Below are 27,278 nucleotides of genomic sequence, written 5' to 3'. Positions count from 1 at the left end.
AATAGATGGTTGTACCCACCACATTATTTTCCGAAAATGTATTATACTACAGCTCCCAGGTAAAAAAAACTGCTTGCATCACATACGCATGTGAGATTAATGATAGTATGTAGACTAGAAATATTCACTAGAAACAAAACAGAAAAAAAATCCAATTCTATATTTGATTATCCACCATAAATATAGAATATAAATCTACTTTATTGAGGGGCTTAGTGTCTAGTCGAAAGCTAGTACATTTCAGATGGTGAACATACAATAGTAAGTACTTACCATGGTTGTTTTTAGGGAGGGAGGTTGGCAATGGCTTTTAGCAAATAGCCATTCCAGAATTTTCTTGGTGTGATTACGGAAAACCACTGTAACTGTCTTTGTCCTTCCAAACATAGAACAGTAACGTCCCCGAAACACTCTGTGGACGGTCTTAAACAATTAGAATATTTTTACTTGTAACTCGTGCAGAAAACCAACTCGACCCAAACACCGCCCGCTATCCAAATGCCGGGCCAATTAACGTCATTAGCAGAGCTCTGAAAAGCAGAATTAAACGTGAACGCAATGTGTTCACCAAACCAGGCCTTAAGTAGGGGCTGGCCAAATACCGAAATAATTTACTAATTAAGCGTGACTAACTTTATATCCCTTTAGAAAGTTGAGAAAACATTAACAAACGGCCAGAGCAGATTCATGGATATAAAAATATTTTACATGCAAAATTATTCCACGAATTTAAAAAATACTATGCATGATAAAATATAAATATTTTATCGAAAAAATACCCTTCACATGCTACTATAGAAATTATTGGCGATACTAAAGTTCACTACTGCAGTCTCTAAAGTATGTATTGGGAGGCGAGCTGATTATACTCAACAATACTACAGTTACTAAAAAAAAACTTCACGCATTAATTCGTATAAAGCAGCTACGCATATATTTGTCCGGACGAGTGTCTGCAGCACAAACAGTGACGCGCACCACGGCGCAGTCAAATGGGAGCGGTTGCTCGTACGCCTCGGCGTAACGCCTTTTGCCCCGTCTTCAACCAGGAACTTGTCAAAAAAAATGAATCACATCCTCCGGCTCAATTACCGCAACATACATTCGATGAATAGCGTCCGTACATAACACGAGAATATAAGAAATCGCCGACATGACGAATCGAAAAAGCCTGATGTTGTAGGCATTTAAGATTATCACCGACGGTATTCGGCTGGGCTATTTCAAAATCCATTGCCAGTGATTTCAAGGCGATGTAATCTCAAAAGCAGGCGAGGACCAAAAAAAAATAATTACGTCTCTGTAAAAACCACACATAGCGATAGCAAAGTTAAATTCACTCGTTACTGCACTAGCTGTGAAATGTCGCAATTCCAGTATCGGGTGTTAACTGGCCAAAAGCTTTCCAGATGTTTCTCTTTACCTTTGTTTCGCGTGGCCTGGCTTCCGCGGTGCTATGAGGTGCGACGCCCGGGAAGTTGCCGTCCTCAGGAGCCTGCGTCCGCTCTCTCTCACTCTCACTCTCACACTGTCACACTCTCTCACGTGTCACGTCACACTCAGCCCGCGCAGGCCGAGACCACAAGCAGCACCGTCGCGTGTGACGTCACTCGCCCCGACGCTCGCGCTCCCGAGCGGCAGTCGCACGAAACAACGGACTCGCAAAAACGTAAAATACCTATATGACTTGAAAGTGAAACTCGCAATAAACCAAAATATAAAAATTAACGGATTTAAATAAAATTTCAGAAAACAAAATATATTTTGAAAAAAAAAAAAATACATTAAATAAAGAGTTAACCGGGAATAAACTTTGTGTGAAGTTAACAGCACCAAAAATAAATAAAACCAAAAATGGTCGCATGGCCACACCGCAGTCAACCGAAATCAGGATACGGTCTGGGATTCCAACCTTTAAGGCCTTGGCACATTAATGCTGTCTGATCCGTCTGAACGTGTTGTGCGACCGTACTGTTGTCCGATGCGACTGGCTCATATGGTAGTAATAGGTACCTAGAGAACAGCACGATAGATTATTATTCGTTTTTTTTTTCTAGGTTTACCTTTAAAGCTTCATAAAAAAATTACAGGTGTATTAATGGAATTTCGATACATTTCTTGAGAATTAAAAAAATGCTAATATATATTTATATATTTGGGCCAAAACTTGTATTTCTCATGCCTATACACATTTTTAATTGCATAATGTTTAACTTTTAAATGAACTAAATGGAAAACAAATAGATACCTGCCCAAGACAAAATTATTAAAGCTCAATTTTTAATTTTTTTTTAAATTTTTTAAGAAAAAGGTTATGTCCTAGCTATCTTTCAGTTAGTTTGTACTCATAGTGCTTTTCATTGATGAATATTGTTCATGGCATCTGTTGCAGATTGTGCTGTCTGACCTGTCTGACCTCTGAGGTTCAAGTTTTCCAGCTCCTGTTGGACAATATCCGCTCCGCGCGACTGTGCCATAAGCAGCCGATGACGTGGTCAAGTGAACCAATAAAATACCGTATTTGCATTTGCACCGGCAGCTCCGACACGTCACACAGGCGCTACTGCGTGAATGTTTGGCTGCGGGACATTCAACTTTCAGGGTAAAATATCAGTTCTCAAGGTCTGATATCAACTACAAAGATCGAATATCAAATATCTTTACGAATCTTTTCATTTAATACAATTTCTTGGACATGCGCCATTGCAGTTTTACACTCTTTGTCATGTAAATAATTAAAGTACGCAAATTAAGAAATAAAATTTTTAAAAAAACGCAAACCCACAGAGAACCATCTTAAATCAGCCACGTCAAACAGATAAACCCAACGATGTACCTAAACAGGTATCATGGACAACACAACGACAACAGCACAGACGAACACATTCAAACTTAAATATCAGACAGCACAAGAATTCCGTGGAAGAAATTTAGTCATGAAAAAATATATATGACAGCACAAAGGCTAACAACGACGAGACAGTTTCACCAATAACAGTAAATGCAGGCAGACAAGAACATATATAGACAACGTAGCAAATGTACGAACACAACAATGAATATGAACATATATTATGGACAACACAACAAGACAATGCCAACGAACATCATCGGTCTGTTTATGCCTGATGGCAGGAACAGATGCCAGTTCCCGAAACTTCGCAACTGTTCGTCGGTGTTCATCGTTGTGTCATTCATAATATCTGTTTATCTTCATCATTGCGTTCGTAGTTATTTTTTCCGTGTTGTCCAGGTTTGGTTGTCTGCCCTCCTTGACTGTTATTTTTTAAACTGTCTCTTCGTTGTTAGCCCAATTTATTAGCATGTGCTGTTAATAATTATTTTCGTGACTGAATTTTTTTCCACGTAATTCTTGTGCTGTCTGACATTTAAGTTTGAATGTGTTCGTCTGTCCTGTTCTTGTTTGTGTTGTCCATAATATCTGTTTAGGTACATCGTTGGGTTTATCCGTTCGACATAGCTGATTTAGGCTATTTTCTCTGTCGGTTTTCGGGTTTTTATATTTCTATTTCTTAATTTGCGTTCTTTGATTGTTTTTTTTCCCCCGGACAAACATTATTGCAAAACTGCAAAGACGTATGTCCAAGAAATTGTGTCGTATCAAAATTCCCCATTGCGTGAATCTTTTTAGGAAAGAATCTTTCCAATCGAGCTGTCAGCAAGGTCGAACACCCACCACCGTGGGAAGTCTGAAACGTCTTCATCGACGTCGACGCTGTCAAGCTACCACTGTGGTGTTGCTCCGCGCGGACGGGGGCCATCGAGGTCTGATTGCTTCTTCCTTCAAAAGGTGTAACCGACGAAACCCGCTGTAGGCCGCACTTGGAAAGGGGGGGGGGGGAGGGGGCTGGTCCGGACACGCTCTGGACAGCGGTCGATGGCGTCCTCGGACTTCGGGGGCCTTCCCCCCCCCCCCCAGCCGCACACCGGTGACTGATGGCTCTCCTGATCGCCGCGGGCAGCACATCCGTCACCCTGGGGCCAAACCTGGCCGGGTCGGGTCCTCATCTGTCCACGTCCGCCTTGCGACTTCCCTCCGACCCCCCCCCCCCCCCCCCCCCCCACCACTTCACCTCCTCCTCCGCCGACAAACCACGTGGTCATACCCCTTCGGCAGACAGTTGGTCCGTTACCTACCCTTAGCCCCTCCTGCACTCTCGCAGAAAAGCTTCCTCTGAAAACCAGTTCCCAAGTAATATAGTTTGTGACACTAAAAAAAGAATGACCTTGTAACTTTGCACAACACATGGTTATGGTTCGAGATAACGCAAAGCATTTCTTACAAAAAATATTAGCGCAATATTTTATATTTAAATTTGATGTTTCATTCAAGAATTTTTTTTTTCAAACCATGGGGAAAATTTATCGAATGTTCTACGATTTGAATTTATTTTGTTGGGTCATGCTTATTATGCGCGCAGTTACGAATGCTGTTCACGGAACGGTTTATAAATATAAGTTTTAACTATTGGAGGTAGTGGGACAACGCAAAGCAAAAAAAATGTCTGGGAAAGAATCCTAAGCCACTATTACGGCGAACACTATTTTTGTAGTGATACAGTTGCTTCCATGTATATGTACAAATTTACAAATATCTGTAATTTTACCTGAATTATTTCTGTTCCATTTACAAAAACCAAATTTTACGTGTAAATTAATACTTAACCGCTACAAATATTTTTGTTTTTAAACAATTTCGTTGGTTTCATTTCAGCTGATAGATGGCAGACGGTATGCCCAGTATAAACAATGAATTTGTTTACTACGTATGGTACCAACATTACAACTAATATAACTTTTTTCTTATAAAACATTTTTTAATCTTTGGCAAGATTCATGGGAGAATTCTTAAAAAAAGAATTTGATCCTATTTGACACCAGACAATACAACACAAAATTTAACCATTTATCTATGAGATATGTTTGTAATCATGCATCTTGCCATTAGGTTATTTTTCACATGCTCGCCTCTGTTGTCTGGTATTAACCTCTATTGTATTAGTGTACACTGCCAAGTATCTAGGATTGATCGTGGACCATGCGATCACTTGGAAAAAAACGCACGTCGCGACATCGGTGCAGAAGATGAAAACTATACAACGTATTCTGCGTCCTATACATTGTGTCGCCTGCCCTGTTGCAGAGTGACTACGACTTTATCTTTATAGAACGTATGTGTGGTCAGTGCTTATGTGTGCAGTGGCTACTTGGGCATACATCTCGAGGACCTGCTAGAGGCCAGCTTTAACGCCGGCCAACGTATGATTCCCGGCTGTCCGTTTCGGACATCCGTGGAGCTACTGTAAAGCCTGTCTGCGGAACAGGAATTTCACGTCGCTGTCAAGCTTTCCCACCGTTCCTTCCGACATCATAACCCTGTAGTTGCAACACTTGTTGAAAACCTCACGCTCGTATTAACGACTCGCTGAAACAACATCCTCCTTAACAGTACTAATAGTCATTAATGACCCCAGAGAACTGTTAAAAGAGATTTTTTTTTAGTATTAGTGTTGGTATTAAAATTGTGTATATTATGTTTCTTTTTTACAACATGGCTCATGTCTATGTTTGTTTCTCATCATAGATAGTATTCTTTAAAAAGACGAATAATGTGTATTTTATCCTTATTTTGTTTTACGAATTATCATATAAACAATTATCCACAATAAACTAGTGAAAAATTACCAAAAAATATATCGAGTTTCTGTTTAATATTTGGTATGTTAAAATTACAAATAATTAATACTACGCAAAAACATTTCTGCTTTTTATGTTTATGCAAAGGTTTTTTTTGTTGTATTTTTCATCCAAACAAATTTACTTTACCTTCTGTCAAACATATTGGAGATGGTTGTTTAGTATAGAAAGATGTATGCGCGTGGAAGACCGTTGTACGGCTGGGACGCGCATTTTAACATGTATGTACCCCAAGTATTGTACTGTATGTGAATAAATAATCTGAATCTGAATCTAGTGTACTTGCTCCTTCCACTCTGTGGCAGGCAGGGACACAGGCCAACCAGTTATTGAAGCAGGTACGTATGTTCCAGATGAAGAACCACTTACCACTTTTTTTTTCAGACATCAGCAGCTGAAAATTGTGACATAAGAAACGAGACAAGGTCAGATTATCTGGAATAGAGTGTATACTGGGTTGTTATGTTTCTCTGTGCCATATAAAGGCCAATAAGATATTTTGTTCCCACTCGGGGGGGGGGGGGGGGCATCACCGTTATATTACTCTTTGATGCGCAAGTTTTATAAAGTCTCGCGATCCTCATTTCAAAAGGAGCGACCTTAATGCGGAATTATGGGTATTAACTACGTTTTATTTCCGCTTAATTCTGTTAACAATCTTCTACAATAGGTCATAAGACATGTACAAAAATTATTAAATAATTTGGGGACACATACTTCATACATACTTTGGTAAACTTTAATTTATTTTTCATATTTATCAAATAATTTCCCAGAGTTAAACTATTTGTCAATCTACATTAAAAGTATGAATGAGCTTTAAACTACCCCTCGTCGTAGTGTTTTTGTAGTAAAAATTAATTTTATTTTTATTTTTATGAATTATTTAAGTGTATAATTTCTGTTTTACAAGAACGGTGTTTAAGGTAAGTATTTTTTACATGTTAATCAGAGTTTAGATAACTTTTACAAACATAAAGCATCTGATAAAGTCGTCACATATGAAACAGTTGACTAGATGGAAGATCTGGCGATAAACACTACATCTTCGTGTTTTTGTCATAAATGTGGCCCTGGTGAGTACTGCAATCCAAGGAACAATATCTAAATACCGGAGGCACGTAGAAAACGGGAAAAATTATTTAGTTATCACATGTCCTTCGAAGGTTGGTTGTGATGTGCATTCTCGCCAAACAGCAAGTCGCCACCTGAGTATTGGAGTGTTCTATGTCCACTTTATAGGTTTTTTATGCTATGGACACGAAATTAATATTAGTATTCATTTGTACTATATCCACACACGTCTAAACACATAAAAATGTTTGTTTTTTATTTAAGACCAATATTATTTTGTTCTGTGTCATGATATTCATAGTTGTTTGAACTTTCAAATGCTTATATCTCAGTTCCGACTTCAATGGACATAGAACACTCCAATTCTCAGGCGACGAAGTGTATCGGCGGCCCAGGATATAAGGAGAAAGAAATAGAGTGATCTGCTATCCCCTCCATCTTAACATTGAGCATCTCCGTCCTACAACATCAGGAGTTTACAGGTGGAGTAACAGCCAGCTGGCAAGTAAATTGGTGGTCCAGGGGAGAAGATAAAATTATGCGGTTTTGCCGCCATCAACAAAATCAGAGCTACAGTAAGAGATACACACAACCTTGTAACAGTCTTTGCCCAGGAATGAAGAAGGAAATAGTGTGTTGTGCTATCCCCCTCCTCATAAAATTGAGTTACACCGTCTCACAATATCAGGAGCCAAAGCCCCTTTTGTCGCCTGTCCAAACTGAAAAGGCAAGTATTTAAATTGATAGACTAGTGTAACTAATGCTTGTGACCCTGAAAATACTCTGGAAAAAAAACTTCCGGAATTGTTTATTGAATTAAATTATTTTGAACTCTCCTGGCTCGAGTATAATTACACTCATATACCACGATCTGTTTAGTTATAACTATAATCAACTGTTTCTTAAAAAGAAAAGGTTATTTAATAACAAAAATAACAATAATTTCAATTTGAGTACTTTACACTGAACCAGAATGTGTATTTATGTGAACAATAAATCTTGTTTTATAGCATTCCATTGTTGAAGTAGATTGAATAATTTGTAAAGCTAAATAAATGTACATTCTCAAAACAATTATAAACGACTGCCATTTTTTTCCAGATTAACACATCATGTACAAAAGGTCAGATTATTATTTGTATTTGTTTATTACTGCGAGAATAGCAAACCCATGTCTAAAAACCAAATAAATAAAATATTTATTTATAGTATTTTTTTATTTATTTGATTCTTCACCTCACAGTAAACACTTAAATATTTTATTTGATCATGGACAATATCTCTTGCGATGAATCCATAAAGTACTAGTCATTCTAGAATTTATATTTACCTTGACAATAATTATAAACACTACTTGGGTAAATAACGGCTTGTTTGAGTTGCAACCCGCTGCTCCTATATGCATGTAGTTGTTGGAGCAATTTCAAATAAATCACATAATAATCTGGCGCGCGGACGAGAGCTCGTCCGCGAATATTTGATCGCAGTCGTTCCTTTAACCATAATTTATTGACTCGATAATTAATTTACCTTACCGCTCCGACGAGTGAAACGATCAGCCCCAATCAGACTTCGCCTCGTCGCGAATCAACCAACCATTAGTCACGATTTCCGTTATTCGTGATATACCAGGAACATCTAAATCTGCGCGGTGCGTTTCCAACGCGATGGCTCTCTCTCTCTCTCTCTCTCTCTCTCTCTCTCTCTCTCTATATATATATATATATATATATATATATATATATATATATATAACCATGGCGCGATTGAATGCAGTGGATGTGGAGGTTGCTTTGTAATGAACAGCTCACACTTACAAACAAATGTGAATGCTAGCGAAAAGTCCTAATTTTTTTGTTGGTAAAAATCTTTTTAAAAATCAATAAAATATTTGCGTGGCGGCTCCGTGCACTAGAAGTGAAACATCATATTTCAATAATTCACTTGAATGATAAAACTAAACAATAATGTACACTAAAGAGGTTTATGTTGGAGGACAGAAATTTAAACAAGGGTGGCGAAAACCAGCAGTGTGTCTCAAAGTCTTCTATCTACTAAAACCGCCCTTTCTCCTCCCATCAAGTATCCCATTCGCGTTGTACTTTTGGCAATGCTTAGTTCAGTCACCGCTTACTACCCTGCCGTTTGTAAATAAATTTAACATCAATAAATAATGATTTTCCTAGGCCGGGTCACCCATCATCATGACCATCATCATACACCACTTCCAGCTTGCGGCCGAGTCAGCAAAGTAAAATGCCTCCTTCTTCCTCTGTCACTCCACTATTCCCCATCCTTCATTGTGTTCCATTCTTCTCCTCTCCGCAGCTCTTCTTTAACTGTCTGTTTTTACCACCTCCTACGTGGTATTCCTGGAGCCTTCTTCCTGTGTACTACAACTCCATAATCTCCCTAGGCAGCCTTTCTTTCACCAATCTCTTAACATGGACACACCATCTCATTCTTGCTGTTTCAATGATCTTATTGAAGTCATGTACTCCTGCTCTTGATTGCATGATCACATTCCTGGTCTTGTTTCACCTCTTAGCTGCCAACATACTCCTCGTAATCTTCATTCCTATTAACAAGGCCCTATACCACACATATACATAACTTAATAAAATTAATGACACAGAAGATGCTTGATTTGTTTCATACAACCATGTCGGTAAAGCTCAGTATATATGCGTTGGGGAACGACGCGATGTGGAAACAGGTCGTCAGCTGTGAGCAGCTTACAAGAATGCAGAATCCCGATTCGAGTTGGGGACAGACCCAGTTGCCCAGAGAATGTTTGCTAACGATGTCAACTAACGTCTTTCACGGTGTCACGGTGGTCGATCGGTTAAAGGCGCGTGTTTCCGAATGGACTTTTATACAAATTAAGCACCAACGAGCTTAGTTGGTACTTTCATGGGTGACCACGAGTTTTGTACGGGGTGACACTTGCGACACCTACCTCCAAGCTTTGGAGCTAACATGGTCGCACCCAGCAGACCCAAACACGTGTGTTCGCCATGTGCGGTGAGTAGCAGTAACAGTTTGCTAACGATGTCAACTAACGTCTTTCACGGTGTCACGGTGGTCGATCGGTTAAAGGCGCGTGTTTCCGAATGGACTTTTATACAAATTAAGCACCAACGAGCTTAGTTGGTACTTTCATGGGTGACCACGAGTTTTGTACGGGGTGACACTTGCGACACCTACCTCCAAGCTTTGGAGCTAACATGGTCGCACCCAGCAGACCCAAACACGTGTGTTCGCCATGTGCGGTGAGTAGCAGTAACATTCCAAACACCTGAAGAGTAAGAATTAGAAGGTTGGCAGAGCCGAGAGGGAGTAATGATAGTGACGTAGGAAACGAGGCTGGATGGCCAGAAAAGGGAGTGGGAAAACCAGCAGCCAATCAGCGATGGTGCACGTGAAAAGCTCACGTTATTTTGGTAAACGAACAAAACTCGGTCAGGCGCGGGCTTCATTAGCCAGGGTAATTAGTCAGTCAGTCAAAACATGGGAAGCCACTTGGCACAGTCGCCAGGGGCGACGACAACCGGTGAGTACCCCGACGCAGGATGGTTTCATGCTAAAGTTAAATTCCCGACAGTTTAACCGATGTTGTGTCTAGAAAAGTAAGGAGGAACGTCTCTCCTCTTCAAACCATTAGAATTTCAGACTGTTTAATGTGTGCTTAAGTTCGAATGGATATAAACTTTGTTAAAAAGACTAGATGTTTTAACTAAAGTAAATGTTAACATAAATAAATAACCAGAGGGAAAAACTAGAGCGACGTTGGTAAGACTGTAACCGAAACCGAGGAGGTTAGGAATCAATAGAAGGAAATGGCCGAAAAAACGAGACAAGACCCCTATAGGGTCAGATATGGTTTAATCTCATATTGTTTAATATGGTTTTATGTTTCTAGTATCTTTCAGAAAAGTTATGTGAACACCTTGAACTTTCATCATTATTGTAGTAATAAAAATTGCTCGTAGTATCTGGATTTATGTGTTTAAGTATTAACATCTTTATTACAAAGGGACTCGTCACCCTTCATGCAGCAGCATGAAAAAACGAGTGGTGCAGAATCCCGCCACCCAGCTCTGATATCCCTATAAAACATATAGGGATGAAGAATAAGAACCAAGTAACCAGTCCCGGTAAACTTACATCCATTCCTCTTCCCCATCACCACTCGCATCAATTTCATTATCACCTTTATCATTTCCATTTCCACCCTCGCCCCCTACAATTACGGTTGGCACAGTTTCAGATCGTTGAAGGCCGTAACAAATTGGAAAAACTACCTGGTAAAATCTTTTCAAGGCAGCAATTCATTATAATGGTCCAGAATTTAAGACTTTAAAAGAGAAAAACACATTTTAAGGCCAAAAACGAATAAAAAAAAATATAATCAATAAGTTCTATAAGGGCTAATTTGACAATCTCTCCTAATGTGTCCCACCTCTTTACAGTCATAACATATGGGTGCTCCCTCTGGAGTGCTGGTTGGTTTATGTTGTGCAACCCCATTCGGTTGCCATTGTTTTTTGTACACCATCCCTGTCTATGACTCCTTTGTCCCTAATTACCTTGCCCTTGTATGCTTATTTGCCATCCCTCGTTCCTACGTTTTATGATTTTGATTGGTTTTGTTCTGCAAATATTTCATCTGTCCCATCATGTTAAACATATGTTTGCCTAACTTCTCAATACTCTTTTGGTGATCTGTTTGGTACCTCCAGTATTGCTAGAAGATGTGACTTGTGTCACCCTTACTTTACTACTTGTAGCCACCGTATTACAATAATTTGTCATTTGTTGTTTCTTACTAGACTAGTGGTGTCCTATCTCTATGTTCTGATGACGGTTATGCCTGTCCCTTGGTGGTCTTCGATGTGGGTTGGGACTAGGCTCGATCTCAGGGGTAGGTTTGGGCCTAAGTGGTGGGAGGGAAGTGGATGGCTTGGCTGATGAGGCTGTCCTCGCCCTGTAGCTGCTTCTGCCAGTCGGCACGAGCCAGCAGCTCTCGACGGCGCCTTCGTTCGTCCTCCAGGTGGTCAGCTCCGCCTCTCGCAACTGCTCCTCTGGCCTCAGCACCCTGGTCGTCAGGGCTGCTCCGGTTGTCGGTCAGCTCTCTCACCACTTGCTCTCGCACTTGCACACTCACTCTCGAGCCGGCAGGCCCTCACCTCCCTCCACTGCCGGAGGGGGTGGAACTGCGACAGACACAATCCGCTGTCGAAGGAACCTAGTTGCCGCATCTCGTAAACGGAGGATTGTCACTTGTCTGCACGCACACACACTGGACAGCTGCACTTACACCAGCACTCGCTCACTCCCGGTGCACACGGACAAAAGGGACGGCCATGGACAACATCGACCTTACCGACTGATAGTCCTTTATACCATCAACTATTCCACATTTTTATTTCCAAACAATGTTACCTTTTATACTATTTCTGGGGCTGAATGTATCTCAGTATGTATCTGATTTTATATTCTTCTCTCATATAACTGTCCATTTTCTGACACATGCCAAGGATTATTATTGTTCTGTTGTCTCATCATTAACCTGTACCTTGACCCCAGGTCTCATTTTCAAATCCTCTGATTCTCCTAATCTCTTGTGAGAATTATGTAATGCTACTATTAATCCTGTCGGTGTATTCAATTACTGTACTTTGTCGCGAAAGCTATCGTTCAATCTGGTTGCTGTGACTTTCATAAAGCTTGGAAAATAGGATAGACACTTCCTGTCATCACACTGATTGACAACAGCTGCCCTTTTAAAATTATGTAAGTACTCTCCTACTATTTCCGAGCTTTCTTAAAGCAAAAAAAAAAAATTGTTTAATAAAAAATTTGGACTGCTCCGTAGTCACTGTCTCGATATTATTTTTATTACATTTATACTTTTTTGTCTGTTCCTTGAGTTCCTATAGTTTCAGAACTAAAAAGTAACATTATTTGATCTGTATCTTTAAACCTTAGATCATATGCCTAATAATCTGATATATTTGAGGTAACTGCTCGTTTCAATTATTTCTCAAGGAGCTACCCTTTTTCACAAAAAATATTACCCTTTGAAAGTTATAATTTTCTTTAATTTTAAGACCTGAACATTATATGCGTAACCTAATCATCCTTTCACTTAAATCTTAAAACTAAATACTCTCCTCTTGAAACATCGGTCGCCGACGTAATAGGCCTGTCGCGTCCTTCAGTAGGCTGGTAGGGCGGCCACACACAGGCCACCAGGTGAATTGTGGTCCAAGAAGTGTACTAGCCATTATATATGCCTCGTTCATGCCAGCTACTATCGAAACGAGAGCCTCGCCAATGTCATTCAACTTCAGCCTCACGCCTAGTAATGGTGGGAGCTGCTATCCCTCCCTCCATATTGAGTTTTCAGTAGCATTTCCTCTACTGAAGGGCTACACCCACCTTAAAGGTCTCCTCCGCCCGATTCCTTAAGACCCTGTAAGCAGTCAGGTTATTTTCCGCTGCCCGACACTCGGCGTTGAGTCTCTGGCTGTACGGTCTACTCCTTTCCTGTAGCAGGTAACCCCGGCCAGACAGTTTTCCTTGGCGGGGTACTGATTCAGTAGATTCATTTGCTTTATTATCTAATAGTAATAAAAATCAACTTTGACACTTTGCAGCAGGTTGTGATACTGACACATGAAGCTGGCTTAAGGGTCTTGCGTCCCACAGGGTTTCCCGTCAACCTTGTGGGATGAAGAGCGGACCTATGAAGTGTCGGAGTTGTAGTCGGCTCTAGTATCTGAGTGAAGCTCTCAGCAAGATCCAAAAAGGGCGTGCGATGCGAATATATAGCCTCTCCCGCTTACGGCAACCCATAGCCTTCTTGTGGCGCCAGTGTTTAAACAAATATGGGAAATGCCGGGGGTGCCCACTCCTCAGACTTCCTCGGTATGTCGGAACAGGAATTCTGGTGGATTAGTAATCTGTGGGTAGGTGACTACGACTTGCTCCTGCAGAAAGTCCACTGGGGGGTTTTGGACCCCCAAACCCTAGGTGGTGTCTCAAAGCATTGGATTCAACATGAAGAATCCAGGATGCATATGGAATAGCGAAGGGCGGTAGTGTGGCGGGGTTTCGCTCCCTGTCCGGGCACCCGGGCTCTGGCAAAGCTGTAACCTTCGGGCGGTGGATAGTCTAAGGATGGTAATTAAGGCAATCCTTGGTTTGGTGTTACCATACCTACCCGGGCTCTGGCAAAGCTGTAACCTTCCGGCGGGGGATATGCTGATATTTAAGTACCCAAGGACATCCAAGTCCGGATTAGGGGGTGCTCTCCCGCTATGAGACTACCTGGGAAAGCACTATACCTGAAGATGAAGGGTGCCATGGGACTGATCCTTTACTGTGATAGTTCCCTGCTGAGATTTCCTCTAATGGCTCAGGATCAGGATTGGAGTAGGAAATGTGGTGGTAGTGGTCCTCCTATGCTTGGAGAAAACTCCGAAGGGTCCCCGCCCTGTTGACGAGTGGAAGTGTTGAGCTACTTAAGCTCAGGTACTAGCCTGATGAGCTAGTAGAGGTTGGATAGGCCTCATCACGAGTAACTAGGTAACCGAGGGGTCCCAGAGATGTGAGAGGTATGGTTCCGTGTCGTTGCTACTCAGATCCCTCAGAGGGGGCTGGCTCTGTTGGAGGTCTGGGGGTGGACGGCGGAGCTGGGGGTGTTTCGGTGGGGCCGAAGTTGGGATGGGTCTCCTCAACCTCTCGACCTAGCCGGGCACTCTCCAGTAACATGCCGCGATTGGAAATGGCGAATCTATTTCCCAGTTCAAGGAACCCATGTTAGGCTCTGGTAACAGTGTCTGGCATGTAAAAGACCCATCTTTCTCCTAACCAGGACTATGCCCTAACGGGATTACCTACCTGGGGGAGTATTGATGCAAATTTGAGGTGTGAACCTAATGTACATGACACATGAAGTTAGTAAAGTAAATCTAAAAACAAACAATCACTTAATGGCCGTTTTCGAACCAAACAGGATGCCTTCTTCTTTTCAGTGTAACTTACCGATGCAGCTGTGTAACTATCCGAAAATAGTTACTACAAATCTATTTATAGTATTAAGCCAACCATCGAAATAAAACTAAATTATTTTACATGCCACCACAACATGGTGTATCAACCAAAAGTTATATTTCCAGTAGTATTTATTTGTCTGTTGTGACAGAGACCACGTGATTTATTTTCAGGCAATTTACTGTTTGAACATTTAACTAACTGGATCAATACATAATTCATAATAATAATGGAACTATTAAAAAATATATATATTTGGATACCAGTCAACAAGTTAAATAAATACATATCGTCACATGTGTGTACATAAAGCGCGCCGCAAAATCCTGAGGAGCCATATGGTTGCATTTAAGGATGTCAGCAACTTGTTTCAAGAAAGGATGTAGGGAGGACATAGGTGAATATGTATGGGATTATTGCAAATATTCGTAAGATTAAGAAAAACTGCTGACAATCTTTACGACATACTTTTCAAATATATTTTAATTTAAAAGTTTTTTAAGGAGGAATTCGGAAACAGCCGTATCCGACAGTTAAAATGTTATAGCCCATGTAAGAATTGTTCAGAGTTTCGTAAATATTCATTGAAGTCAGGATGCATTAGAAAATTATTAACCAATTCGGTATGATTCTAAATTATATTTTTGGATAAAAAAAACATTAAACTAAATGCAATGTTATGACTCAGCTAGCCTTTCCGGTAGGTTCGTGGCTAAGTGCTTGCTTTGAGGCCTGCACGTGTTATGTTTTAAAAATAACCACTGGAAACACATTGATCTTTGAGCTTGATGAAGTAAATTTAAGTTAATTAAAGTGTGTTTCAGTTGAAGCTTATTAATAATTAATAAACAAATCTTTGTGATCTGACGCGTAATTTAATGAAACGCAGATACCTGATGACAAAAAATATCTGACAGTACATGCCGAGACGGTTTCATCTGAGCAGATGGGCAGAGTTACTTGGGTAGGCTTCGACGTGGATGGAGCTGCCTCAGTCGCGGGAGGGTTTGCGACTCGGTCGCTTGCCCTTCTTGTCCGCGGGGGAGCAGGGCACGCTGGTGACGCCCACGGTGACCGTCGTGGCAGGTCTGTTCGTGTCGGAGGTCGCCTGCTTCGGCTTGTGCGTCCCGGACTTCCTCGCGCACGGGTCTCGCTGCGGCCTCTGCCCGGGTCGCCGGTCGCGCCGGTCGCTGGCGGCGGTGAGCAGGGCCACGAGGTCCTCGGTGGTGTCCTTGCGCACGGCCGGCACCGCGGGCTTGTCCCGCTGCTTGCGGCACATGTCCTCGAGCAGGTCCCTGTCGGCAGCGGCGTCATCGCACCGGTACCCCCCGCGGTACTCCCAGCTGTTCCCGTTCGAGTCCGCCCGCGCCTGCGCCAGCCCCACGCTGCGCAGGGTCATCTCCGGGCAGTCGATCACCTTGTTGACCTTCCTGCGGCGGCAGTCCTGCATCTTCCTGAGCACCTCGATGCTCTTCCGTATTTTGGCCTTGAGCTGCGCACACTCCAACTCCTCCAGCTGGGTGAGGTCGTCGTTGACCTGGTCGTAGAACCGGTGGAGCTGCGCCAGCCAGCTCCTCTGCTCGGCGATGACGCCCTTGCTGAAGCCTGGCGGCAGGCAGCAGGGGCCCTCGTCCGGAGGCTCGGGCCGCCGCGTGGTCCCCGGGTCGGGACAGAAGGTGGTGGTGAGACTGACAGAGGTGACGCTCCTGGCGCGCGCCCAGTCCCGCGGGGGAGGCGCCGGACTCGCCGGACGCGGGGGCGGGCGGCAGCGAACCGGCGCGAATGGCGGCGGCGCTGCTGCTGCCGCGGGGTAGCTCCTGGGCGGCGGCGCCGGGTAGGTGCGGGCGACCATTGGGTAGCGCGCTGCCCCCGTCCGCGCCGTGACGGCGGAGCACAGCCGGTCCAGCCGGGGCCGCGCCGGCGGACAGGCCTCCAGCAGGTCCGAGCCGTCGCTCAGGTCGTCCTCCTCGAAGCAGGCGCGGAAGGACAACCTCCCCGCCATCTTTGCTGTCCGCTCACTTCCTGGGAACAACCTCACAACTTTTATAACGTGGACGGTATAGTTAGACCAACACATGCTGCATCAAGAGACTAGCAGCACTTGTGAAGCTTCCTCCATCTCTCATTTTGATTTTTATTTTGGTTTGTGCCGCCAATTAGCATTTTTTTGGCACAATTGTAAATTTGAATTTAAAAATAAATATTCGTGGTGTGCCTGAAATTAGGCATTTCGTCACCTTTTTTTAATTTTTCTATAATTTTAAAAATTTTTGGGATTACTTATTTTTTTTTATTTACCTGGTTGTTAAGGGGGTGATTTACTTTTTGTTCGGCCGGTGTACGCCACATATTTAAACTTTGTGCCAGTGGACCGAAGCCCCTTCCCAGGGGGCCAATCTGATATTTTGCTGTCTAATGTGGTCGTGGGCAGCCCGGTTGAGATTACTTTCGCCTGCAGTCACGTCCCGGGTTTGTTATTTTAATTCCCTGCATGACCAAAATTGCATAGAGCAGCTTGTGGGGTGCAAGCTGCTACTTCTTACAGGCTTGCTGAGAATAGCAAGTCTCGTCACGAAGCAGTCTCCAGTGGACCGACGTTCTCAAGCTAGTGGCGTTTTCTGTCCCCCCCCCCCCCCTTCCTCTCTCTCCACCTCACATTAGTTCTGAGAAATCAAGCTAGGAGCAGTGACCTGACGGGACGATGGCCTAATTCAAGAACCTTCTCCCTGGTCCGACAGAGACGTCCCCGACATCTAGCGGAGAAAAAAGTAACCGCGGGCCTGGTCGCCAGCGTGCAGAGCTCACCCTCATGACACCTGGTGGCAAGTCAGCTCACCGCCTCAGTTAGTTTCCTTCCTTTACGCCACTAGAGAGCAGCGCCGCGGCGCCCTTAAGCCCTATGCTTCCTTCTCGCGGGCTGTTGAAGTCGATTCTTTGTAGCTTCCTGTTACCGCCGGTAGAGAGCGCGCATGTCGTGTTGTTGTCACGCCCGCCTCGGGCACCTCGGCATGTTTTCGGCCCTGAGCCGAACCTCCCCCCCTTTTTTTCTTAGGGCTGAGCGCCCGACTTAATTAGAAGCTTTGACCGCCATCGCCGGCTCTTAGTTCTCCGAACTCGGCTACTGACCACGTCTTCTCGGCGTCCTCTGTGCTAAGAGGCTTTTCGCGGCAATGGCGAATTCGTGTGCACAAGAATGTAGTCAGCTTGCTTTAGGGATGTGATCCCAGTGGTACAGTAGCCAGTCAGATGTAGTATTTAGAAGAAGTCATGTTTAGTTAAATTTATATTATATTTTACTTTCCTAAAAATTTTAGTTTCTTCCGCGCATCCGCGAATTCTCGGTACGCGCCATCATGATGTTGGCGCGAGACACCTCGCGAGCCCTGATTTCACACCCTGTTTGGTGAGTAATCCAGCCTTTTTTTTTTTCCCAAATTCCCGTTTGTTGGCCTTTCGCGCCGACTGTGTATGACTGTCTGGACGCAGGTCTAATTCGTTTTGAATTTGACATTTGTTTCAGGCAGGGTCAAATTTTCCGGGGAGAGAAATTGCTCCCCGCATGATCTTCGGGACCTGCAGCTGATTTCCCCCTTTAGAAGAGTTTTCCTCTCGGTCCGACGTCATCCTGGTAAGACCTGGGTGATATGAGCTATATATATATTACACTTGCAGAGAAGGAACTAAATTAATAAAAAAGATACCAGCGAGCAGTGCTTTAAGAAAGTAATCTTCAGGGACATGTAAAATCAAGGAAACTCATATATATAAATCGTTGGGAGAATCAAATTTTGGTGCAATACTTGAAATGTTGTTAATGAAATCATTTGTTTGTTAAGGTGTAATGTGTATTGTTTTAAATAACCCCGGGACGTCCCCTTAACTTGTTACTTACTAAGATCTTTATTGTCATGTTGAAATAATGCGAAAACAAAATCTCTTAATAATAAACCAGGAAAACCTATAGACCAAGCTACCGATGTAGTGTATTTATTTATCAAATACCTTCTTCATTTTATCGATCCACGAACTCCCCAAGTGACTAGTGTGCAGGGAGTGTAAATTTTGTCTTGTGCACCGCCTCGTGCCCCCTCTGGAATTTTTTAATATTTTGCCCAGCTGTTTCCAAGGACTTTTTATTAAAATAAAATAATTTTATTTTGAGGCACGAGGGGCGTTACACCGGTCTTTTTTTTTTTTTTTTTTGCTAAAATTTAAACTTAGTCCACCTCCTGTAAACTCCCATTTAATCTTTGTCCGTCCTGTCTCCCTAATGCTGTTCCCAGAGGTAGATCTGATTTTTGCTGAGCCGGTGCGAGTCTGACTGTGCGCTCATTTTATATCCCCGCCTTGACGCACGACCGTCGCCTGTAATTCTCCTCCGAGCCGTGACAAGAAGTGCTATGTCCTGCAAGCTATTCGAGCAGCTAGGCTCTGAGAGCCAGCCTTACACGAGCGATTTCAGACACGATCACGAGTCGTTTCGCTCAAGCCCTCGGCACATCGCATGCCTCTGCCGAAAGAGTTTCCCACTGCCCTTAAACATTTTCCACCCCCCACCCCCTTTACTACAGCCTTTCCAAGGAACCACTGCGTCTCACACATTACGTTGGTTATGTCATTTTATAGTCGTTACTACTATTTAAGAGTAATTCCTGTAAATAATTAACTACGATAGCTCTGTTTTTTTTTTTCAAGCTAATTTTTTTTCAACAAATATTTATATACTCAAAAATATGCTTAGTAGCCGTAAATTTTTTCCCCAGTTTTAGTAATTATCAGGCCACTTGCGTGCCGCTTTTATAGCTTGTGAAAAACGTTTAGTAAATAAATCCACTAAACAACAAATACAAGAGATATATCGTGACAAATTTTACAGAAATTCCCTTAGAACAAAGGAATGTCATAAAAAATCTGAAATTATCAGGCTTCCGTGAAAGAGTGAGGCTTAAAGCAGGCTTAACATAGACATTATTTTCGTCCCTAATAAACCTTAAGGATAAAAATCTAACATTTTATTGGTCTCACTATTAATATTTAAATATAAGTAACTTACAGTTGTCCAAAGAAAGATCAATGACGCACATACGGCATCATGTTCCAAAAAAAAAAGTTCACGTCTACTTCGACTCCTCAAAACATATTAAAAAAAATCCAACGTGCTTCGAAAAGTATCAGGTACACAATTCCCTAGCAAGTATTCCAAACGTTTAATCATTGGAAATTGCATCAATCAAGTTGCGCGACTGTTGTGTTTTTAGGTTACTTTTCTAAATTAATTAAATTGCTTCTCATGAAGGTTTGGGGGAGGAGGGAGTTAAACTTAACCCACAAAAAACTCCTTCCTCTGAATACGCCCATGTACCGCAAACATTTGTACATACATATATAACTCTATAAATGCTACAAAAAGAAATATAACTTAATCAGGGGCTTTATGCCTATGCCTATTTTGTAGCTAGACACTACTATGTCATAATACCTCTAGTTTTTGTTAAGTTCGTAAAAACTTAAAGCAAAGTACTGATGTATTTTATAACAAAATTAATATTTGTGTAAAATATTTACAATCCTTAATTCAACTGGTGAAAACGCTCATTTAAGTAATGCTTTGTTAGAAAGCTTCATGAGCCTTCACATTTTGTGGTTTGTAGTTGACTTTCAAAATATTAAATGACACACTTAAATTTAGCGGAGTTCTACTAAACATAACCATGTAGTTATTATGTTACGAAAAGAATTAAATAAAGAGAAGCCACCCGGCGTAGTTGTGAAGCAACATATTTCTGCCTTTAAGAACACTTTTGTTTATAGTTGTAATTAAACAGCTCATTTTTACATAAATATAATGATAAAGTGAGAATACTTACTGAATTTTTATGTACTCTACCAGCGTAGCATTGTACAAACACAAATATTGAAAGTAATGTCTTTATCCATGGAAGTAAATATCTCAGAACACAACAAACCCATGTAATGAACATTTCATTTAGACGGTCAAAAGTTTTCGTAAACTTTCACAGATGGCGTGCCGGGAGTTTTAATACAAAATTAATCTGTAATACAGATGGCGTCTCACAACGCAAATGGAAGCAGTTTTTGCTGGCAGGAAGTCAGAAACAGCGGTGAAATGGTGGTAAATCATCATGCAGAATAGTTATGGAAATTTTAATAACATAAGACTACCTAAGTTATAAAATTTAAAAAAATATATATATTTTTGGTAACTTGAAATTAAATTGGCGCTCCCAAAGTCTTCGGACGTTATCCCAAGGCACAACACAAATAAGTGGTCACGTCTGTGTGATAAAATGGAAACCGGGGGGGGGGGGGGGGGAGACTTATTTTTTAGCTCTCTTTTCTATGCTCATGGCTTGCACCATGTTAGGTACACGCCCAAAACATTTGCTTAAGTGTAGTTTCTGCATTGTGGAAACCGTTTTTAATTACTGTATTTTACTAAGGTACGTGTGTTTAACGACGAAGATTCTAAGCACCATCAGACGTGGTCAAGTATAATTTCCGCCATGGCCGTAGCCAACATTCAGTGAAGCAGCGGGTCCATTAATAATAGTTTAGGTTAGGTTAGGTTAGGTCTGGTCAGGTCACTTTACAAACTAACCACTGTCAGAAAAATCCTGAAGGGCTTCCCATCCAAGGGGCAACAATTCAGACAACCTTTCAAAAACACTACTGTCAGAAAAATCCTGAAGGGCTGCCCTTCCAAGGGGCAACAATTCAGGATTATAAAATTAAGGAAAAAATTACACATTTTAAGATACTGGAAGGGCTGCCCTTCCAGTCACATTACAAACTAACCACTGTCGGAAAAATCCTGAAAGGCTGCCCATCCAAGGGGCAACAATTCAGACAACCTTTCAAAAACACTACGGTCGGAAAAATCCTGATGGGCTGCCCTTCCAAGGGGCAAGTATTCAGGATTATTTAAACACTTAAAGAAACATGTTTTCAGAAATTGGATGGGCTGCCCTTCCAGTCGCTGTACAAACAAACCATTGCCAGAAAAATCCTGAAGGGCTGCCCTTCTAAGGGGCAGCATTTCAGTCCCTCCCCCCGAACGTAACTGTCGCTTCGGCGGTCGGGGGTTGCAGAAGATGTTGCAGAAGACAACGCATGGAAACTCAGGCCCCTTCAGCACAGGGAGAGGCGCGAGAAACACTACTGCAGCGATCCTAGTGGCGTGAGCTGTAAGCATGCTCGCGAAATTCAAATTTGTGTACCTTATGATGGGTGACTTGGGCACACTTGTTCACTAAATTCTAAAAATAAAAAAATACATAAATTTGTTTTGTACTGAAAATAAGTCTTTTTTTTTTGTATTACTCCAAAGTTCTGAATACGTTCTGCATCCAAACCAAAAAAAATTTCAGTAATACTTAATAATAATTACTTTAAGTAATACTTGACTTGATTTTACATCTTCTACCTAAGTAACAGGGCAACTCAGCTTTTGATATTAGAATACAATATTAAGCTCTATTAAATCAAGAGCTTTTCTGTAAACATATAAAAAATAGTATTATTAAGCTCTCCCATTTCATGGTATGCTTCTACCCATTACCACCTCTATGGATTATCAGCTGGAATTCGGGAATCCTAAACTTCACGAAATGCAGTAGAGGCCTTAGAGAATGCAAATTATTGTGGCCAAAATTCTACACACTTCTAATGCATTTGCTTGTGAACCATTTATAAATATTAAACAACAGTTAAATTTAAATAAAAACTCAACAATCTCGAAAAACATTGTTTACAATACCAGATACAGCACATGCCACCAGGATTGTTAATTGCTTGTCTCGCGGATTTTCGACGATTTTCATATATTAATCTAATAAAATATTTGGTTATCCGGCATTTAAATTGTTGCGATAGACGCCATGCCTAGGATGCGATACGACAGAAAAATACCGCGTTATATGAACAAGTGATTTTTAACCACACGACAAACCGAAACAAACAACTAGGTAAAAAAATGTTTCTCGCCATCACATTCAGACTACATCTACGACAGCCATCCATATTTGCAAGCTGGATTCGATTAACATGTTCGGATAAAATATTGTTTCATCCAAATATAATATTAATTTGAAGAAAAAGATCATTTTACGTGAACGTATTAAAATTTACAAACTAATTAAGTAAAGAAAACCTTTTAAAAAAATACCTTAAATACAATAATTACATTATCAATGCATCAATTAAACCACCATTCGAAAACAATATTCTATCGCTCATTTCAAGAAGTCTTTCGCGTTCGCAAATTTTCTCGCTCTGACGTCACCCGTTCGAAAAATATTTTATTCACATCAAGCTATTTTGATTTCAGCATTTTTTTTTTTTCGCTTCAAGACAGGCGTAGTTTTGCAAAAGTAGGATTTTCCTCGCGTTTTTTTTTTGTAACTGTATATTGCTAACGTGGTGTTATAGGATTATATAACAACAAAATGGGAAAAAATGTGTCCGTGGTTCTTTGTTCCTATTCGGGCGCAGCACTGCTAAATGGGTCATGAAAATTCATGACTTACCCTGGACGCTTTTATTAAATTTATTAACCGACCCGTTCTGCTGCATGTGCCGCGTTTTCATCCTGTCATATAATCGTCACGGTAACGGTGGAGAAGGGGGGGGTGAGGGGTATACATTTACAGACGTCCCCCTTTTTTTTTTCTCTCCTCTCCCTCCCAACCTCCGCGCAAAGATGGGGTGCAGAAAAGTCACCTCCCGTCCTCCTCCACCCACTCCTCGCGTGATTACGCCGACGTAACGGGATTAATTTCCCGCGCCACGGATGAAGCGGAGGGGATCGTGGAGAGAGCGGGAGGAGGGGGGGGGGGGTGAAGGTGGGAAGAGATCACGCGGAGATTATGCGCCAGAGAGAGAGGGCGTAACGAGCAAAGTTTAGGCCGCGCACGACGACGTCCAGAAGCAAGGCAGGCGGTCTTCGAAGCGCAGTCCGGCTGGGGGGGACAGAACCACAGATTAGGAAAGGATGCATACGGAGCATTAGCCGACGGACGTAAGGCCATTTCCCCTCCGCCTCCATTTTTTCCCCCTGATTTTCACAAGCCAATACGGCGGAATTTTGTTTATATTTGTATCAGCTATACTTAACTCTGTTCGGAAGAAAATTATTTCAAAATATTACTGGTTTAATATTTTTACATACATTAAAATATAAAAATAAATAAAAAACTAATCTTCAAAAAACAAACATGAGTTGACAATTTTTTTTTTCCTCCAATTAAACCTCCACTACAGGTACAGCTGATACATTTGTAAACAACCGACCGCTATATTGGTACGTGTGGTACACTGAACATTTCCGAAAATTTTAACGGTCAGACAAGCAACATTGCGCGCGGATGCGAACTGCTAAGGTGGCGTCACTTAGATTTAAACAAGTTAAGTACTTAAAAAAGTATCAATTTCTCGTGTTTTTTACCTGCCAGCACGTATATCCTGTAACTAAAGAATTTATTTTGTAAACAATGTTTTTACAGCCTTTTTCTCTAGTTATATTCGAACCAATTTTGAAAGATAAAAACTGTTTACTGTGATTGATCCCTTAGAAGACGGGCAGACTTTTCTGTTAGCCTTTTTTTTAAGACCTATAATACTGTAGTACAATAATTTGATGTATAAGTTAATGTAAGCAGAGTAAGCACCCTAAAAGCGTCTTTTTACGACTTGATTACGAACCATCGAGATTTCTCTACTATCTTTAAATTTTATATGTTTATATATATATATATATATATATATATATCTACAAATAAACGTTCCAGAATAAATTCTCCAAAACAAATCGTTATTATTTTATCTCATTAAAACAAAATATTTTAGGTTCACATTTAAAAACAAAACGGTATATTGTATATGGTTGATACAGTTTTATTCCAGTCTATGGCCGGCAACTTTCCCCTCCCATGTGTGCGCCCTTGTAGGGTAGAATGGAAATCAGGGATCACTCCCCCCTTTTGATCAGGAAGGTGTTAGAGATTCGTCTATGACCAGAGGCCAGGAAGACCCATCCGAGCATAGTCACCTCCTAGGCCCCCTGCCTCACTCAGCTGACCAGACAGTTGGTTGTGTCCTGAGCCCTACGACTGTATCAGCACTGCTGGCGCCTTCCCCGATCTCCCACATCACGCTGGGACCCCTCAAAACACCCAGTGAACCCGTGGTCCGGTGGAGGCCTATCCAACCTCTGTCAGCTGTCCAGGCTGGTACCGGAGCTGTGTCGTCGCTCTCCACGTCGACTCCGCATCGGGCTAGGGAACCCTTGGAGCCTGCTCCAAGCGATCGGAGTATGGTTGATACAGATTATTCCGACCTTACGGCCGGCATTCTCACTTTACCCCTCCCACATGTGCGCCCTAATAGGGTAGTGTGGGAGTGGCATTCCAGTTCGCTTTATTATAAACATTCCAGAGCTTTTTTAAGAAGAACAAAACTGTCAGTGATCGCTCCCTTTTGTTGATCGGGAGGGTATTAGAGCTTCGGCAATGTGACCAGTAGCTGGGGCCACCAACCCAGCATAGTCACCGCCTCAGCCCCGTACCTGAAATACCGCGGGTAGCGTGATGAGACCAGTAGCACTCTCACCACAAGCTCGACATTGTGAGTGTTGACATCTCGCTGCCCCGCTTGTTCGCTGAAGGGTCTGATCGCAGGCCCGGGAACCAATCAACGAGCCCCTTTCTTTGGGAGGTGCGCTTCTGGACTCCTGCTCTTTCTGGACGCGGTCTGCGACAGTCCTTCGTCCCTGGGGGGGGGGGGGGGATGACACGGGGGCAATCGATACGCCGTGTCTCGTTCGCGGGCGAGACTGTGGGCGTTCGAAAGGAGGCCAATCATATTGAAGGAGCACGGCCGGCCGGAAGAGGGGGGGGGGGGGGGGAGTGGGTGGTCCACACTCGAGATTATCAGAGGTGTCTTTTCGCTGGATACTTGCAAAATTAACGTTATTTTGACGTGAATATGTCTTTAAAATTGCTTCTATAGTGGGAGCAGGGGCGTAGCCAGGGGGGGTGTTTTGGGTGTACAAACACCCCCCGAAATATTAAAAATATATATATATGTACTTATGACAAAATTTACACTTGTCTATCTGTTGCAAATGCACTTAGATGAAACAAAGAAAGAACCTTTGAGCCGATAACCCTTAATATTCAGCAATTAGTTTTCAACAGTGTCTCGTTAAAAAATATCATAAAGTCGGGACACAAATTTATGTTATTTAAATCCAATATTTTAGTTACGAAAGTGCTTCAATAGCACCAATTTGCAAATTAAAATCAAAAAAATTTTCCGGGGGAGGGCCCCTAGTACGGGGGCAGAGTGTAAGTAAACACCCCCCGAAAACAAATCCTGGCTACGCCCTTGGTGGGAGGCAATTAAAAAAAACGAATGATAACAAAATCGTGGGATACAGTTCGATGTTGCAGCAACATATCTATCATCTCCATCCAAAATTTAATTACACCACTGAATAGCTAAAGGATCAAAGAATTCGTTACGCTAAGTGAGGACTGTGGCGCATCGCGTGCTGCCATTTTGAGGTCATTTTGCTGCGTTTCGAGATTTCCATTTAGTATTACTTTTGACTTGGAGAAGCTACGACGTTAGTTTGAGTTTAAATCGTCAGCTTTTGTCAAAAACTATCGATTGCATATATAAAAACATTAGTTTAAAATAGTTACAGTGAATATATATGGTGTTAAAATAAAAAATAGCGTATTTTATATCTTGTATAGAATATATTACCTGTTACGTACATGTATTCACGTACAACGCACGGCCGTGTTCATGACTTAGCCACATTTTTTTTTTTTTGGAAGAGAGAGAGGCTACACTGTTAAAAATGTTCACCTTCAAATTACGAAGAACGATGGTCACAAATTATGCACAGGTGTCTTTGTTCATTTACGACTATCTTCGTAAATTCGCGGAAACTGAGGTAACTTACTACGAATATGAAACCAATAAAAAAATATTATTTGTATTTTAACAAAACATTAAAAAAAACTGGTCAAGTCTACAGTAAGAACAATCTTTAGAAAGAAACATCAACTAGAAATTGAAAAACCCCGTAGTTTGTACGAAGATTCGGTTATTTGAAATTATGAAGAACTCTTCGTTTATTTGAGATAAATTGTTCTTTGCAACGTCCGTAAATTTACTGTAATTTCTAACAGTTTATAATGCACAACATCATACACTTGAACTGCATTCTCAATAGATACGAGCATGTATATTTTTCACGAAAATATTTCGAGAGTAGCTGAGAGTTGAAACACTGTAGCATCGTCTGCCTTTCGTGATTGGCTAAGTTTCTTTAAGTTACATGTTTAATTGTCGGTACACGATTCACAGCCATTCAGTGTGGAAGCAAGCACCTCCTG

Source organism: Bacillus rossius, chromosome 8, assembly GCF_032445375.1.
Source record: "Bacillus rossius redtenbacheri isolate Brsri chromosome 8, Brsri_v3, whole genome shotgun sequence".
NCBI lineage: Eukaryota > Metazoa > Arthropoda > Insecta > Phasmatodea > Bacillidae > Bacillus > Bacillus rossius.
This window is presented reverse-complemented; position numbering follows the sequence as displayed.